This window comes from Lissotriton vulgaris, chromosome 3_1 (assembly GCF_964263255.1).
Source record: "Lissotriton vulgaris chromosome 3_1, aLisVul1.2, whole genome shotgun sequence".
Classification (NCBI taxonomy): Eukaryota; Metazoa; Chordata; class Amphibia; order Caudata; family Salamandridae; genus Lissotriton; species Lissotriton vulgaris.
In genome coordinates this window covers 1,419,851,934-1,419,871,676 of record NC_141689.1, presented here as the reverse complement: position 1 = coordinate 1,419,871,676, position 19,743 = coordinate 1,419,851,934, and the positions used below count along the sequence as shown (strand labels likewise).

The 19,743-nt window shown below is 43.2% G+C and overlaps 1 long non-coding RNA gene across 1 annotated transcript in view; it reads right to left on the bottom strand.

The window, feature by feature from the left end:
* The window catches only part of LOC147727981 (uncharacterized), a 624,876-nt gene that overhangs the window by 575,941 nt on the left and 29,192 nt on the right, over positions 1–19,743 (bottom strand). The gene's annotated exons all lie outside the window — the stretch shown is intronic.

The window sequence follows — 19,743 nt, the reverse complement described above, 5'->3', positions numbered from 1 at the left end:
TTTAAGGACACATGCTTTCTTTCCCTGACCTACATAAATTGGGTTAATAAAATGTTTAGTTCGGCAAATAATTTTGTGAGCATTAGGAACTGCAGGGCCGTAAAGTGGTAAAAAAGTCTGAGCTTAAGAGAGTGGAAAGGACATACTCAAACCCAATCGACTGCTGAGTCATATATTGCCCAGCCAACATTACCCACCATCAGATGATTATTGCCGTGATATATTTGGATTTCCAAGTATTTGAAAGCATCAGTTTCCGATTTACAAAGGGTTTGCATAGTTAATGAGGCATCAGTCTTAAGGGGAAGAGGCAGTACTTGTCCCAGTCAAACTGGAGAAAGGATATGCAGGCAAAGTCAGTCGTTAATTTGATTAAATCAGGCAGGGTAGCCCCAAAATATAAACGGGCATCATCTGCAATTAGGGAGACAATATGATATCTATTGTACAGCCAAACTTGTATAATTTTTCCGTAACGCGCAGGCAAAGGGCTCCTTCACTAGGTCGAATAAGATGGTGGACAGGAAACGTTCAATGAAAACTATGGTTGCTGATTTATCCATAGGCAAGCGACTTTCCGTGAAGTGTGACAGGCAGCTAAGGCTAGAAATGGTCTTTTTTACGGGACACATCTGTACGGATCAGAGTGCACCAAGCCTCTAGTTAAATCCTATACCCTATTCACAAGGAGTTTGCACAAGATTTTACATTAAGTATTTAACAAGGAGAAAGGTCTTTAGGACAATATATCCAATTGGCAATGCCCCTGCTTAGGTAATACAACAATTACCTCCTCACGAGTAGCTTGAGGCAACATCCTCTGGTGTATGCGTCTCTATTTATACTAAGGAGGCATGGTGAAAATTTAGCTTTAAAGGAGGATTACAATTCTAGAGGGAAGCGAACAAGTCTGGGTGTCTTACTAACCATCAAGCAATCTATCGTTTTCAGTATCTTATCAACAGTCATAGGTTCATCAAGCGCTGCAAGCTGTCCCGCCAAAAGGTGTGAAATAGAAGTGCGTATGAGGAATTCATGCATCTTTGAGGAGAGCAGGGAGTGGTATAAAGCATCTTATAGTAATTAGTAAACATTGTGTTAAACTTCCTTTGGGAGTGAACCAGTTCCCCAGCACTAGTATTGAAGGTCCATATCTCTGCAGCAATGTCCAATCATAACAGCCATGCCAACAGACGCCCCGCTCTCTCTCCCTCAACATGATACCTGGCAATATATTCCAAATATGCCATGGCCCGTAGTATGTCTATAAGCATATTATAATGTTTTGGGCTTCAACCAGTCCAGGTTTACCGACTGAATCTACAGCAATCACAATCTTTATTTCACAGCCATGTATTTGGTGCTCAGACAACAACTTCTGAAAGCAGTGACTTTTTACTCTGAAGGAGTACTTAACACATCTCCCTCGAGTCACCACGTTGACGGCATCCTGTTCCGAAACTATGCTTTCAGTCATGTTGTCATTTTCACAAATGTAATAACCTACATGCTTCCCAACTGTGGGCATTATGAGTGCATCCTGGAAGACCACCACCTGCAAGTGCTAAATAGGGCTCGCCAGAAGAGGCCTCCACCAAATAGAATGATAGTCCGAGTTGGTGGTGGTTCAAAACTTCTAAGCCTAAATATGCAATGCTTGTCATCTTAAGCAACAACTCTACATCCTCCAGAAACACGTCCAGTACTGTGCACATAATGTAGAGAAGAATAAAATGAGTACTTACACTCTAGTGGGTGCAGGTCGCACCAAGTATTCAACTGCCACTACAGAATTTATTGTCTAAATTCAGGAGTGATCAGCATAGGCTGTGTTCCAAGTAGCACAGGGTGTGATATGTCCAGCACACAATCCAAAACCATTTTCTAGTCCCCCCTCCTCCCATAAATGAGGTGAGCGCACGTATTTCAGAAGTATCAGGAGTTTTAAAAAGTCTGCTGACTGAGGCATGGAATCTGGCCAATATGATGGGTTCAACATCTAGAGTCCCATCTAAAACTGTGTACCTCCCTTCTGTATCTATAGGGGTGGACGGGGCTATTATGTGTGTAGCCTAATTTCCATTTGATAGACAAAAATAAAAAGTTCCTTTGTCTCTGTACATCCATAGTGTAGTCGGGAAAAATGTGCAGATTATTCCCCTCAATCCTCCAATGTCCATGTTTCGGGACCATTTGTAATATGCAATGTCTGTCTCTGTAAATGCGTAGGTGGGCAACCATAACCTTTATTTCCTGACTTGGAACCCTATGAGCTAGGTCCACGGGTAACATCCTAGAGGGGCACTGCCATAAATGAAGCTAACCAACCAGGTATAGGAGTTTTATTATTACTGCAAGTTAAAAGATACAGTATCATATCTACACCCATCTTTCTCAGGGAGTCAACATTTTCTAATAATAATTTTGTGACTATTTTAGAAGCAAACTCTACACACATGGCAAGAAATGTGTGACTGTTTTCAAATTGTTTTAACAGCTTTACCCACTTCAAATCAAAGGTTGTTATCAAGTTTATGATTGGATTGAGAAAATTAATTGTAAATGTTATGATCTATTCAATACATAGTTGATAGAGTCTGCATTATTAGAAAAAGGTCAATGAAATCCAGTTGCTTATGGATGGGACACAATCTGGTACCAGCAATGTTAGGCATATTAACTGGAATTTTAAAGTAAGAGCTCTGATGAGGACGTGATTAGACTCCTGAGTCAATACACAAGTCAGACGTATCATTTTTCCACTCCCTTGATTGCCCTGGAAGTCAAACGACGAAGCAAGACTGATGCTGTCTGGTGGGCGGGCCTGTGGCATGGCCTGCTGCAGACTTACTCTTGCTCTGATCTTGCATCCACCGGAGAGGCTGAGGGACCCGGTTACTGAGTGCATTGCAGAGGATGGCCCCCCTGATCGTGGACTAAGCAGGTAGGTCGTGCTGAGGAGGCAGACACTCTGATGGACTGACTAAGCTCCCTCACTGCCTTCTGAAATGAGCTCTCTCCTTTTCATGGGAGCTCTGCTGCCTCAGGACTGCTTGGAAGCGAGCCCCCACCAGTCCTGCTGCCACCTTGAATCCTGATTAAGTATGGTCTGAAAATCCGTTCCGTTCGCGGAATTTGCAGATTTGTAAAAAATTCGCGGTCTGCGAAACGCGCGAATTTGCAAAAAAAACGCAATTCGCAAGCTGGTAGATTTTTTTGCTTGGTCGCGCTTGAAAAATACAATATAACACGCGCTGGGTTGACTTACCGTGATTCTGAGTCCGCCGAGTTGTTTTTCTCCCAGTTTGCGTGTGCTGCGCCATTTTCGATCTTGCTGCGTGATCGCGTGAGAGTTTTTCGACTGCGTGTACGTCATCGCGGCCTACTATCTTACACAGCGAGAGTTTGACAAGTCATCGCGGCCTACTATCTTGCACAGCGAGAGTTTGACAACGCGAGTACGCCATATGGGCCCGTGATCACGTATCGCGGGAGTAAACAATTGCGAACACGTAGATGCAGCGCGCAGCTGACTTCCAGCGGGAGAATTGAACAGCTCGCTTTCCCGAACTTGCAAAAATTGCAATTCTGCACAAGAAATCCACAGCAGGCAGCATAAACCTTCTGAAAATGATGATTTTGATCAGAATAACTCCTCAGATTGACATTTGGCTGCACTTTTTGGTGCAAGGAGTCCATTTTGGGGGGGGGGGGTGGGAGGAAGGAAGTGCCCCAGAGTCTCCGACTTCCTGTTCCTGTCCAGCAGGCTCCTCCCAGTGCTTTGTCCATGTCCTGGTCACTTTCCATTTGGATCTGGAGCTGGAAGGATTATTCTTTGTGGCTGCAGCTGCATATTTGTATTTGAGGACTTTTTGGACTTCGGATCACCTTCGGATTTGAGATTTTACAAGGAAGTTGGTGTTGTTTGTTTGGGGCATTGCAGTTGCTGCAAATACAATTTTAAAACTTTTTCACAACTTTAAAAAAATATATATTGTGGGTAGCCACAGTATCCAGGAGGCCCAGGGTTAGTCATGGGTGCATGATACAACCGTTTCTTTTTTTTTTATTATTATTTTTATTAAGTTCTTTTTTGGTATCAGCAGAGATGAAAAAAAACAGAACAGCATTAAGAGACAAAAAAAATAGCAGTAATACATTTCAGATCCATAATATCACAAAGTTGACAAAACAGTAGATCAATTGCTGTAAACCATGAAAAAGAAAAAAGAAGCGAAGAAAAGAGCACAACACAGATGAAAGCTAAAGGCAAAATACATCTCATTTTCCTATCCAATTAGCAATTGGAGACCATAAGTTGCGACCAAATGTCTTCTTACTTATACCCTTCAGTTTATATAATGCGGTTTCAAGCTAGTACATAGATAAAAGCTTATTTCGCCACAAAATGAAATTCAGTGGTTCTTCATCAAGCCAGCATGATGTTATGCAAAAGCGAAAAGCAGACATGCATATAAACACAAATGCAATGTCTGTGTCCGAGGTCAAGTTAACCGCATTTTCTTCGCAACCGAACAAAACCAAAGGTGCTGTTAATTTGACTGAGATGGACAGCTCATCTATAAGAAAATGCTCTACAACAACAATAAATCTTGCCAGTTTCGGATAGTCAAAAAACATGTGCACAGCATTGGCCCCATATAGATTACAACGGCTACAACTTGTCCCACGCCCTGCACTCCATTTAGCCATCTTCCCTGGTGTATAGTAAAGCCCGAAGACAGACATAAAATGCTGACTAATGAGTGATCCATTCATCAAAACATTTCTAGCAATTGCTAAACTTCTCTCTATATTTACACATTGAATGTTCAATTTATTCTGCCATTTGATCGCTACAGCCTCTAGATCATCCTCCCTCTTTTCCAAGATTAGCTGATACAGAGGCCCAATTCTTCGCCGCTGCTTAATCGCTTCTAAAATTTCAATATTCCCCAGAAAGATTAAAGATTGTGACATCTTCTGTGAACAAAAACTACGTACCTGAAGGTATTTTAAAAAAATCGGAACGAGGTATATGATAAGTGTTCATTAAATATTCAAATGGTACAAAATCCTTCTCTATAAATAGATCCCCCAATTTCTTAGCGCCAAAATTATTCCACCTATGCATTACCCCATCCTGGAATATCGCTGGCAAAAAAGAGCAATTCTGCAAAGGTGTATACTTCGTTAAGTTAATGCTAAGCCGAAATTTTCTTTTAATAGATCGCCAAATAAAAAAGGCTGTATCAAATAACTTAAATTTAGTCTTTTTATAATAGCTCGGCTCTATAATCCGGTTTAAGCACTGTTTCGCCTCCGTACCCAGGAGCATTTCATAGATCGATGGGGTCAAAAAATCCTCTATATAATTTTCCGGCAATAAAAGTACACCCATGTATTGCATTATTGCCATCCAATGATACCAATGAAAGTTTGGAATACCCCATCCCCTTCTATCTCGAGATAACTCACAGCTTTTCAGCGCTCTCCTGGCCCGGTGGTACCCCCATAAAAATCTAGAGCACATTCTCTCTAAACGGGCAAAATATCCTGACGGTATTAACAGCGGTATGGCTCGAAATATATATAAAAATTTTGGGAAGATGAGCATTTTTATCAGATTGCTTTGACCTAGTAGAGAAAGCTTCAAATTATTAACCCTTTCTAAGATTCTATTGGAGGATGCTATTACAGGATCGAAATTATTAGGAATAAGATCCTCAATGTTGGCGGTGATTTTAATCGCAAGGTATATGGCCTCTTTATCTATCTTCATATTCTCTGGACGTCCTACCACAGCTGGGTTTTATCAATATTCAACTTCTAACCAGAAAAGCAACCAAATTCCTCCGCTAATTTTACAATATTAGGTAATGCCGTATTAAGTTCCGCTGTTACCACGGCAATATCGTCGGCGTAAGTGCAGACTTTTAATTCCCAGCCATTTAGCTGTAATGGTTTAATTGCGGGATTCCTTTCCAGATTCCTGATAAAAGGATCAATATATAAAGCGAACAGCAAGGGGGAGCAGGGGCAACCCTGTCTCGTCCCCCTTGCTATCCGCCCCAACCCCGACAGAAAACCTGAAATTTGAATGACCGCAGTCGGTTGAGAATAAAGTGTTCTTATTGCCTTAATAAACTCCCCGGGAATCCCCATCTTCTCCACCGCCGCCCACAAAAAAGCCCAGGTGACCCTGTCGAACGCTTTTTCGGCGTCCAACAGGGCCACCCCGACCGAAGAGCCGGTCCCCTGCGCCCAATCCAGCAGAGATATTATTCACCTAATATGGTCTGTGGTACCTCTGCCCTGTATAAAACCATGTTGTCTTATCGAGACGATCCCGGTCATTAGATTGTTTAACCGGTTCGCTATAAGCTTCGAATAGATTTTACTATTGGTATTCAGTAAAAAGATTGGCCTATAAGACCCCATCTCTTCTGGATTTTTTCCTTTCTTCTTAAAGATGACAATTATTGCTTCCGCCCATGACCGTGGAGCTCTCCCCTCAAAAGCTTGATGACATACTTCTACCAATTCTTTTTTAAGTTGGATTCTAAATGTTCTATAAAATTCCATCGGAATATTGTCTGGCCCTGTGGCCTTACCCAGGGCTAGCCCTAAAATCGCTGTCTCAATCTCTTCCCATTCAGGGGGTGCCAAGAGATTCAATCGCTGAGCCTCCGATAAAGTTAGTGAACCCCGTTTCCTTTAAATATTCACCCGGTTCAGCGGGGTCCCCTTCCTCACTATAAAGTCGTTGATAAAACTTTTGGAAGGCCGCCAAAACCCCTCCTTTAGTCTCCTGTATAACTAATTTTCAGAATGTCATTATATACCTGTTTCGCCCTTGCTCTCTTTGCTAGCAGTCTGCCACTTTTTTCCCCAAACTCATATGCTGTTTCCTTGTATTGGGTATAATTTATGGCAATTAGATCGGCTATTTTGGAGTAAGCATTAGCTCTTTTAATCGAAAGATCCTTTTGGGCCAATTTACTCAAATCAGATTCCACTCCTTGCCTTAAAACCTCTGCCAGCTTCTCCTCGGCTCTTATGATTTCCTCGAAGTCCTTCCGTTGCTCAGTTAGAAGTTGCTTACGTTTAAACCCAGAGTAACTAAGAGTCTCCCCACGGACCACAGCTTTAAATGTATCCCAAACTATTTCCTGGGTTGCCGTGCCTTTATTAAAAGTGAAAAATTCCTCTATTACTTTAGACATGTATTGACAATACTGGGCATCCAATAATAATTTGCGCTCAAAAGACTATCGTGGGGATTCTTTTTTACCCTCCATTTCAATATTTAATTCCAATACTACCGGGTTGTAATCAGAGATTAGTTTAGGATGGATCTGAATTTAGGCTTGTATCAGAAAGACATGTGAAATAAAACAATAATCCAATCTAACAAATTTTAGTTGGGGAGCAGAAAAGTACGTAAACCCTGGGTCATTCGGGTTCTTCTCAATGCAATCATCATAGAGGCCATGATCCAGAAGTAACCCCCGTAAAGCAGTGTATACAGATTTTTTCTTGCCAAGGTATACTGAGTTAGATCTTATATCAGCCCCTGCCCCCACATTAACATTGCAATCTCCACACAATAAAACTGGGGTAATCCATTGTGCTAGTTCTAAATTAATAAAGTTAAATACTTCTGGATCATATAGATTAGAGCTGTATATGTTGCAAAGTGTGAATCCTTGCCGTCCCCCCTTAAATTCCGCCATTACCCATCTTCCCCATTTATCTGCAGCCGTCTTTATACAATCCACCCACCCCCTCTTTTTCAATATCGCTACCCCTCTTTTAACTCCGTATTGTTTGGAGCAGATTACCAGCTCCATCCCCATGTGCTTTAAATATTCTCTATTAGCCCACGCAATGTGGGTTTCCTGTAAGCAAAGTATATCTATACCCAATAACTGTATGATCTTGGCTAACACTTGTCGTTTTCGGGGATCATTTAAACCACATACATTTAGTGTGCAAATCTTAATCTTTCTGACCATCAAAGTTTAATTTCTCTTATCATTCTTATACCTCTTACTTTTTAAAAAAATCTCTCAGCATGCGTTTTACATATTAACAAAGACAAATTTAAGTCCTCTGCTGGTGCCATTTTCACCCCCATCACCAAAACCCTGTGTCCCCCCTTATCCCCCCTTTTCCCCCCACCCCTTCTAGCCTACCCTTCCCTCCCCCCTCCCAACATTCCCATCACATGAGGCCCAAGGACCATAAGTCCCTGCAGTGATGGAGTACCGTGTCCCCCCCCCACATACCCCGAAGACCAAAACTTTATCTTACCTAAAGAAAAAAATAGAATCGCAAACAAACAAGAAGAAAATACAGAAGGACAATATAATCAGCAGCCAATCTCTAAGGTTAGCTACATGGATATGTAAATTATATCATCATTATTATTCTATCTCTACATTCTACAAGGTTTCCAAAAACTGTTTCGCTTGAATTTCTGACTGAAAAAACCTGGTTTGAACTTTGAACATGACCTTGAGTTTCGATGGATTCTGCAGGTATACAACAGCCCCTCTCTTTTGAAAATCCGGAATTAGCCGCCTTAAATGCCACCTCTTAGAGACTGTTGCCTGGCAGAAATCCGGCCTAACGAAGAAATTACATCCCTTAGCTTTTGCTTTCTTATCTGGTCTAGCCAGGTCATAAATGTCTTCACGTGCTAAAAAGTTATTGAGGCATACTAGTATCGCCCTTTGAAGATTCTCTTGTCCTTGACTAGGTTTCCTCACATTAAAAGGAAACCTATGTGCCCTCTATTTCTCGTGTCCATTCCCACGTTGTCAATTCCGGGAAGGCTTCTTTAAACAGTTCTGCAATAAACTTACGCGGATTTGTACCTTCCAATCCCTCCGGTATCCCAAGAAAGCGTAGGTTATGTCTGCGGGCATGATTTTCAAGTTCACTCAACTTATTAGTCAAATCATCACGGTGTGCCTTAATACTCTCCAGCTCTTCTTTCTGCGCTGCAGCATAGTCTTCGAGTACAGATATACGCGCTTCTGTTTCTGTGACTCTGTCTGCAGTTTCTGCTCCCAGTTTTATCGCCCGCCTTACTGCATTTTAGACTTTACTACATGAGGCCTGTACATATATGATTTATACTTTACTCTCGGCTCTATAGCCCATCATAGTTTCATATATCGTGACAAGGGTAATTTCCTGGGAGGTGATGTCTCAGAAGCGCTTGGATCTACCCTTCTCGCTTCACTCGACGGTTGCCTCTCCTCTAGCGTTTCCCCTACTATCGAGCCAGATGCTTAAAGGTGATCTGATTTATGTTGTTATTTTTCTTTTTTCCTCTTCGTTCTCTTCTTTATAGTGGAGGCCCTACAATTAGGCGATATCCTGCTTTCCCCCGTTGACTCATCGCCGCTACTAGCTTCACTCATGTCATCCACCCAATCCTCAGCAGACGATTTTTCAGAAAGTGAGTAGAGGTTTTCACCAGATTCTGGTACTGACAGGGTTCCTTGTGAGCCAAGCTCATTTTCCAATGGATTAAAGTGAGTCACTACAACATCAATGTCTCTTAAGGCTTCATCTCCCAAGGCATTACCTTCAACAATATCCTGTACCTACTCCTGTTCCTGAGGCTCTTGAGATTGTACATTGATTTGTATTGTATCAGAAATGTCTAAACTCTCCAAGGTTATCTCCTCCTGCTGCACCAGGGAGCCTGGTATTGTTATTAAGTTTATGACTGCTGACCCACTTTCTACTATTGCTGCTGTTTCCATTAAACAATCATTATTCCGAGCACTTTGCAGCTCAAACATGGCAGGGAGAGTCCGGTTTTGAGTCCCTTTCTTCAAAGAGCTTGGAGCCACAGAGCCCTTTCCTTTTTCCACTATTTTTTTATCCCGTGCTCCCGCCGCATTAACAGTGTTGCAATTAACTAAATCAGTAAGTGGCTCTAAGATATCCTCAGATTCTCCTGCACCCCCGTTGTTCTCCTGTTCATTATTTCCCACTGTACATAAGTCTTTAGTTTTTTCACTCCGTGTGGTCACCTTCACAGTCCTTTCAACAGCACCGTTTGGATTTTCCATATTAGCCCCCGTGCCTGGCTCCTTCAGGAAATCGGGATTAAAGCAGAGGTATCATCCGAGGAAGCCACTCCTCCTGATGATGATCTATTGTCTTCCAGATCCCCAACAAGAAAAAGGTCAAGAAGGGCTACTACAAATTCTTCTTCAAGCCCCCTTCCTTCTGATGATCTTGATGTTGATTGGAACCCACCAATGCAGTCTGAGAGTGAGGCACGCCATGAGCCAACAAAGGTAGCTAAGCCTAAAAGGATGGTTCCCGCAAGGCTTTCAGTTATGGGTGATGACCACGAACAAGAAGTGGTGTATTCTGCTGCTGATGAACAGTCTGACGATGACCCAGTCATCACAGTCGTCACTCCAGTCCCAGCGGGCATGCAGCAGACAGACATTTTTACCCTATCCGAAATTGCTGCTGCGTGGGATGTGGGTGGTGTGGCACTGGTGCCACCACCAACACAGTTAACTATTACACCAACACGACCTACAGCTTCCATATTCTCTCGTCAGAAGGGCTGGCAGTGACCTCCATCCAGCTCGACCTCCATTACCTCAAGTAGTGGTGCTGTAAGTGGACAACAGAGTCAAATTCAGCCACGCTCATCCTCCACTTCATCTGGCATTGAAACTGAAAGTAGCACCTCCCCCACCAGCAGACCTCTCCAGTCCCCAGTTTGGGTCTTCTTTAGTGTTAGCAAAAGTCAGAAAACATGGTCTTCTGTTTGATTTGTAAAATTGTAGTTAGTCGGGGTAAGCTTGGTACCAACTATGGTACCGGAGGCCAGAGAGGTCATCTCCAAAAACACCACATTATCATTTGGGATGCGCACCTAAAGAAGATCCGGGAAGCCAAAGGAAAAACAAATCCAATTGTATCCATTCATATTGCATCTGATGATGACGAGGGGCTGACCTGTGGGGGGGAAGTGAAGAAGCGACAGACTTTTTTCTGGTACACCCAGTACCCCTGGCAGCAGCACTGCAGTGGTAGCGCCCACACCCTCTACCCCAGCAACATGTATGAGCCACACTAAGAGTCTGGGAGAGACACCAATGTGAAAAAGTACATCAATGAGCCTAACTGGTTTAAAGAAGTCTGCATCATCATCATCACATAAAACAGTCCAGACCACCATTACAAGCATGTTTTGGTCGGAGGCGCCATTTGAACGCAACCACCCAACAGCACGTCTGTATAACGCAAAGCTGGCTAAAATGCTAGCGCTGGACCTTCTCCCTTTTTCTTTCGTGGAAGGGGTGGGTTTTCTAGAATTTGTGGCAACAGTCTGCCCTAAATGGAAGGTTCCTAGCCGGTCCTATTTTGACAGAGTTGTGGTTCCAGCACTACATCAAGATGTGCTGGAGGTGATTGAGGCAGCTTTGCAGAAGAGTGTCATTCACACTATCCACCTGACAACAGACATGTGGACCAGTTGCCAAGCCCTTGATTACATGTGCATCACTGCACACTGGGTCTCTTTTGCAGGGGTTAGAGACAAGTAAATGCAGGTGTTGACCCAGACACAGTTTTTCAAGCCACTCGTAAACATGCAACAGTAGCCATGTTTGCCATTGAGAAATCTCATACTGCACAAAACATTTTGGATGACTTTCAGAGTAAGGTCTATGAATGGCTGCATCCAAGAAAGCGTATGATTGGTTATGTTTCCACGGATAATGGCAGTAATGTAGTTAAGGCCATGCATGAGGGTAGCTATTTCAGAGTGCCGTGTTTGGCGCACAGTATTAACATTGTTGTGCAAGATTTCTTGAAAAAATTAAACAGTCAGCAAGTTACTGACCACCTGCCGAAGAATCTGCACACATTTCAGCCATTCTTTTAAGGCCCGGAAGCAGCTGAGGAACATGCAATGTGAACGTAGACTGCCAGTCAGAGGACTCAACCAGTAGGTGGTAACATGTTGAAACTCAACCTTCTACATGCTTGAGCGTCTGTCTGAGCAGTGGGTGGTAATCAATCAGTATGTCTTTGCGCTGGGCTCTACTATGAAAGACATGTGGCTAGAGTTGGAGGAATGGAAGCTAGTTAAAAGCCTGACCGACATGCTTCGTCCTTTTGAGGTCTTCACGCGTGAAGTCAGCAGGGAGGACTGTGCTTTGGGCAAAGCTATCCCATTGTTGCGCATGCTAGAGCACCAACTGAAGGCTGTGTCTTCAACGTTCCCGGCTTTGTCCGAAACTGTGATACCATCACTCCCTATGACCCCGGGGGGTGCAGAAAGGACTGCATTAGGCCAGCCTGGTCCTCTACAGCCAATTTATGTAACTGAAGAGGGTATTTCGGCCCTACTGGAAAAACTGTTTACAGAAAGACTGGAAACCGCTTTGATCCAGATTGCCTCTGACATTACCGAGACTTTGAAGGATTGTGTTAAGAACCTTATGGCAAAATGTGACCGCATTAATGATGCCCTTAATACTCGGGCCCCCTCCCCCTCTATGCCTACAGCGCCATGCCCTACAGTTGCGCAGGTTTCTGTTCCCAAGGGCGGGGGTCCATCCACAATTAGGTCGGCTGGCTCCCCTATAGTGACCATTGATAACCCTGTTCCAAAAAAAGGGAAAGTGGATAATGGGATATATATCCCCACAACGGAGGCTGCTCCTAGTGCTCCCAGTGTAATTACCTCTGTAAAGCCTAGAGGTCAGCAAGGGGTTGTGGTAAGAAGGGTACCCCCAATAAATCTACCTCCGGATGCAACACCCTTTGTTGCAATCTTAGTTAACGTGCCTAAACTTGAAGATGGGGAGGCGGAACATCACGATACCCTTCTCAGGTATGTTAAAAAATGGTGTAATGCTAACTGCACGGGAGAAAGTAATATCGCAGACAATATTGTAACAAGCAGAAGGGTCAATTGGGTGGGCACAAGCAAGAAAGAGGTAGCTGGAGATTGTGTCATTGTTAATTTTAAATCTAGAAACGTCGCCAGCCGACTCTTCTGGGACGACTCCCCTTTGGACCCTGTAAGTAAAGGTGTCCGGGCGATGCCTCTTGGCTTTTTCTACCCCCGAGTACATAGACCGGGTGTTGTGGAGAATAACATGTCACATCCTACTGAAAACGCTTGGGCGGAGGACAAACTTATTTTATCTATGGTTACTAATGATTGGGTTACTAAGCCAACCAAGGGCAACGGTTTACTTAATGCTGTAAGGAACATTCCTTCAAATGATTTATTTTTGTCAAATAGGTTTGTGGCCCTAGCCGATAGAATAGACATTGAATGACTAGAGCCCGAACACGAAAACCTGACTGTCCCATGCTTAGGTAATGCAGAGGCTACCACACCTGAGGCCATGGTCAAAACGGTTATAAATGACCCATTACAATCGGGCAAAGGGCATATCAGGTTATTATCATGGAATATTGCGGGCCTACGGGCAAAACAGGATGACCCGATTTGGCTACAACTACTGAAGGAACACGATATAGTTGCCTTGCAAGAAACTTGGTCAAAAGATAAGGGTTTCTGGGTAGATGGTTACATTTCATTTTTTGTTGATGCCCAGAGCTCCACGGCGGGAAGGGATAGAGGGGGCTTGTTATTTCTTGTCTCAGTCAAATTAGCAGGGAATGTTAGAGAAATCCCCAGTTCATCTCACTTTTTCCAGCTGGTGGAAATTCGTTTGGCAGACAGGAACAAGATTGTGTTTATAAATTGTTATAATTCCATGCAAGGGGGGCCCCCTAATTTTGTTTTAGAAGGCTTATCGGCCTTTTTAATCAATTACATGTCGAATCAAACCACTTTTGTTCAGCTAATAATGATGGGTGATTTCAATGTTCATTTGTGTGAGTCTCACTGCCAGATTGTAGATGATACCGGTCCAGACCACACATCGTTGCCTCATTTTGAACATAGCCCTAAGGGTGTGGCAATGGAAAACCTGTTATCCTCTAATGATTTATACGAGCCAGGGTTCGCAGACCCAACAAACCGTGTGGTCATGTACAACGCGAGGGGCAGCGAATCGATTATTGATTACTTTTTTATGTCCCCGGGGCTTTTACGTTATGTATTGTTTTATAATGCTTTTGTAAGTGGGTTCAGTGACCACAACCCGGTGTTGTTGGTTCTGGACACGCTCTCTGGTTTGTGTAAAGGGGAACAAAGGGCTACTTCCACAAGGGATGTAAGGAGTAGAGACCAGGGAAGACGCCTTAAATGGTGTTAAGTTTGTCCAGAGGACTTTCATGGTCTAATTCAGCAACATATGGCAGTTGAATTTGAGAAATGTAGGGATGGAGAGAGGAGGGGGGGGGGGTTGTTAGTGCCTTTGAAGCTATTTGTGCAAGAATAGAAAAAGAGCTCACAGCAAAACCGAGGAGGGGTCCTGCCCCAGTGTTTAGGTGGTTTGACCGCACTTGCTCGAAGGCACACTCGGCTTTGTTGAAAGCCCTTAAACAATCTCCCAGAGATAGGTCTCTGGTGGCACAGTTGAGAAGAGAATATGCAATGGTGGTTAAATTACGAAAAAAAGCCATTAAAGATGAAGCATGGGATTCCTTAATGGATTCCACAACTCTTAAACAAAGCTCCAAATTTTGGGCCATAATTAATAATCCTTTATTTGCTAATACTAATAACATGGATCTTGAAATAAATATCCCTGAAGCAGACTGGATTAATCATTTTTCCAATATATACGGCTCAAATGAAACAGTTGAGGCGTTTGCAATACCCTATTCCCTATCCTCTCCTACTAAGTTAATTTTTAGTAAATCAGAAGTAGAGCTGGCAATTTTAGGCTCTGCTGCCAACAAAGCTCCGGGCCCAGATGGGGTACCTCTGGACCTCTACAAACTAAACCCTGAGTTGTGGGCTGAGATCTTAGCCAATGTTTTTAATTGTGTGCATGAGGGGGGTTTGCCAAAAACCTGGGCATGTTCAATTATAGTACCCATTTTTAAAAAGGGCCAAAGAAGTGACCCCAAGTGTTTGACCAATTTCTTTATTGGACTCTTCTATGAAGATCTTGGGCAAGGTTCTGTTAGCTAGAATTAACACTTGGTCCCTAGAAAACGACATTCTAGCAGATGCCTAGTATGGGTTTCGCGCAGGTAGAGGGACAGAGGACCAATGCTTAAATCTTCATTTGATAATTTCGAAATACACTACTGCTAAAAAGGGGTCCATTTTTGTTGCTTTTATGGACCTGTCCACAGCCTTCGATTTAGTTAATAGAGCCCGGCTGTGGACCATGTTGTTAAAACTGGGACTTGATCCACCCCTCGTATATTTCCTGGCAGAACTACACAAGGATTTAAAAGCTTCCATTAGGATGGACCAAGAAGGTAATTGTACAGCTTGGTTCAAATCGAGTAGGGGCGTGCGGCAGGGCTGCATTCTTGCTCCCATGCTGTTCACTCTTTATATAAATTCACTTGAGAAGACTCTTTTAACTGCTACCTTGGACATTCCGCGTGCAGGGGACACCCGTATTCCTGTTCTCCTGTACGCGGATGACGCAGCTTTGATAGCTCGGACCCCCATAGGTTTGCAAAGACTTTTAAATGCTTTTAATGACTTTATGTCTTCGCTGGACTTAGTGATAAATAACTCCAAATCTCACGTCATGGCTTTTGGGGCTGTTAAAAACAATTCTAAACAGTTCTACTGCAATGGCGATGTGATCACTAACGTCAAAATTTTTACCTATTTGGGTGTTATTTTTGACACCAAGGGGAGCTGGGCTCCCCAAATTACAGCTAAAACTAAAGCAGTTAGGAGCTCGGCTAATGCTATTTTAAGTTTCTCCAGGAGACTGGGTGGGAAGCCAACTGGTGCTTTACTAAACTTGTATAGGGCGAAATCTGTGGCAATAGCCAGGTATGGCTCAGGTTTGTGGGGTCATGTGAAGGGCGAATCGGTCCAAAGGGAAGAAAACAAGTTCCTTCGATCCATATTAGGGCTCCCCCAATCCACAGCCACGTTCTCAGTTCACCAGGAACTTGGTCTAGGGTACATTTCAGACACCCTTCTAATGGCCCCCATTTTGCTATGGATAAGGACCTGGACCAATAACAATCTAGGTCTGAATCATAAAATACTGGTGGACTGTCTAAAACTGGACAATTTCAAAAACATTACTTGGCTAGCATACATTCAAAAGTGTTCTTCGGACCTTGGACGTCCCGATATTTTTTCGGTCCCTCAAGGTCTAAAGAAATCTGATTTAGATTGGGTTAAGCTCAACTTCATTAAAATTAAAAATGTGGAGAGGGAGGAACAACAACTGACTAAAACCACGGTCAGAGCCCATTACCTGACCATTACCCGCCTCACTATACAACCATACCTTACTATTGTCAACATCCCCTTTCACAGGTGGCTTCTGGTTAAACTTCGGTTTAATCAGATTTATACGGTTCTTTGTGATAGTCAAGGCTGGTATAAGGAGGAGGACGCCCCTGTTTGCAATTGCGACAACTTTTCAATACAAGATAATATGCACTTTATGTTGTTCTGTCATTTTTTTACTGTGCCCAGACAAATACCTGGTTCCATTATTGAAGGATAAAGCCTTCCATCAGGCAAAACCTGCCCTCCTGTATCTCCAATTATTGGATTCTGCTTTGGCTATGTTTAGCGTGGCCAATTATCTTGTTGCTGCGGTTAGGATCAGGAGAAGAAGACTTAAAATGTAACACATGGGTTTTTGCACGGAAGGTTGAAATGGATAATGTTTTGTGTAATTGTAAATTTTTAGCGAAATATTTACTCCTTTTTTAGCTGTATTTTTAAATTGTGAATATATTAATTATTACTGATGCTTTTTAATTACTTTTTATATTGTGAATATGTAAATATTATTGATCTATTGACTTTGTAATTTCTCATGAATTTGTATCGCCCCTTTTTTGTGATTGTAGAATGCTTTTATGATTTTTAACTAAATCGAATAAAGTGGTTTTGACTTGAAAAACATTCAGAGATGATGCTGAAAAGCAAGACGCATATCAGTTGGCGGAGAGGTTATTAAGCTGCCTAGTTGACAATGAAAGGCTTAAAAAAATACATACAGAACAACCTTACATTTGTACCACTATTCTGGATCCACGGTACAAAAAGGCCATGGCCAGCAAAGCATTCATTCCTTTTAATGAAGCAGATGTTTCAAAGTACAAACATTGGCTAGCTCTGTCAGCCACTTGGTTCAAAAAAAGAGCAGCAGAAAATTGAAGGAACCGGCAGAAGTACTACTGAATCAGCAGGCCATCCGGCATCAAGGTCTACTTCTGAATCTGTGGCCGAAGGGAGTCACTTTCCCTCACAGCTGTTAACGACACCAGCAACCGTATCATCATCCTCACCTGCACCAGGCCCAGCCATAATATTGTTGGAAGCGGATTGGCGAACTCATCAAGGGTTTGCTCGTTCCAGTGATGCAAAGGCCATAGATGGTACACAAAGTGAAGCAACCCTGGAGAACCTTGAGTCGAAGGTGCAGGCCTATCTGGATGACCCAACAGAGGTCTTTGTTAATCAGAACCCATTGCTGTATTGGTATGGGAAAAGGCCTCTATGGCGACTGATCACCAACCTGGCTCTAAATTATTTGTCTTGCCCACTCGCAAGCGTGTCTTCTGAACGGGTTTTCAGTGCTGCTGGTGCCATTGTAATTCAAAAAGGACCCACCTCTCGCCCAAAAATGTGGAGAGGTTAACACCTTGGCTGCTAATGGTTTTCCCCTCCTGTGCTGATCCTCATTGAACCCCATTGTTCATGATGTGCTCAGCTCGTCATAAGCACAGCTCCACTGTGCCTCTTGACGAGCTGAGCTCGTCATGAGCATGGAAGGGGTTAACAATGATCAAGATGAATCAGCACTTCATACCACCAGATTCCAAAATACGTGAATGCACATAGGAAGAAGAGGACACCGAATTAGGTGACGGAAGTTCTTCTCTGTTAGCTGACCTACTCCAGTCTCAATTCACAGAGTTTGAGGACGAGCTCTACTTCCCTGACACTGAGGCCTGAAAAGGACTTCTGTTTTTTTGTCCTTATTCACTTATATTCCTATGTGTCTTTCTTTGTTTTGCAACTTTTTCCACAACAAAACTCTAATCACCTAATCACAACAAGTCCATCAGCAGCACTGTCTTCATCTTATTTCCTTATTGATTTGAAGGTGCCGCAGTCTGCATTCCTGAGGTTCAAAAGTTCACAACTCAATCATGCTCCTCTATCCTCCTCCTCCAGGCTCCCCCTATCCATTTCCCTCAAGGCAGATGGCTGAATTACGCAGAATCAAGAAACTTTTTCTCCGTAGACGAGTCCCCTCAAGTGGGACTGGAATTACTGACTACATGCTGATTGCTGACAGTTACTTCTGAAATTGACATGAGAGGCTGCCCTGTGGGCCTTCACTTTCAGAAGAAGAGCGGACAAAAAGTGGAACAGGTAATGAATAATGAGAAGATGGCATGCAGTGGACAGCAATGACTGTCTGGCTCTGATGAAAGCAATTGTGGTTTGTTTGTTGTGCATGAAATTAATCATATGTCTTCTGTTATTATTTAATCTTTTACACACTAAATGTAACTCAAGTCTACTCTGCTTTTTTTACCTTGTTTAATTCAAATTGCACTTCAACTGCTGGGGCCACTACGCTGCATTTTCCAATATGCAAAATGTCCTTGGACTCACTGTTTGCCAATATACCATGATGATTGATAATGAGTGTTGCTAACCTTTTTTCTTTACAGTCACTCACTGGGATGGATGGATGGATCATCATCGTTGGTTTATGGAAGAACTATGGCCAATTTGTGAGTGGCAAACAGGTAAACCAGTCTACAACAACTACTACAGCAGAACTACATGTCTGTCTAGTCGTGGTATGGAGTGGTCGAGGCAGTGTAGTATTGTTATGCCAGGCAGAGTCCAGACAGCAGTTCATGTAAAATTGGGGCTATGTGGCTTGCTGCATACAATTAGATATGCTTTGTCTGTCTGTGTCAAAGAGCCTAGGTATGCTACATCAGGTTGCTACACTCAATGGTGCCTGCCTTGACCGTCTGCATGGCCCTGCCGCAAGCATGGGCCAAAAATCCGTTCCGCTCACGAAATTTGCGGATTTTCGCCGGCAAATTCACAATCCACGAATCTTGCGAAATTGCTCTATATTCGCAAATTCGCAAGCGGGCGGATATTTTTTTTTTAGGCCAGCTCAGTGTAGGGTTGAGGGCTAGGTTTGAGGGAATGTTTGTGTTTTTTAGGGCTTAGGGCTGTTTTGGGGGTTCAGTGCGGTTTACTAGAGTTTTAGTGTTGAATTTGGTAGGGTTCCCCAAGTCTAGGGCTCAAGGCCCAATGCAGGCTCATTCTTAATGATGCTGGCAAGGTTTTAGGGGGGTTTGGCGTTTTTTGGTCCAGAATTGGCTGAATTTTGGCCTTTTTTGGTGTTTTGCAGGCGAGTGTGTTTGGGTGAAAAGTCGTACACCTTCCAGTAGATCGATTTTGTTCTGCCTTGCTGAGATTCTTGGGAATCACTGGAACAAGTGTCCTGGTCAGTTTCAAGGAGGATCGAAGTAGTGGAATTCACTGAAAACAGCAATTTTTTGACAAGGCGCGGTCTGCCATGTTATCCAATGGGCGGTTTGGGGGTGCAAGGAGAAAGTGTG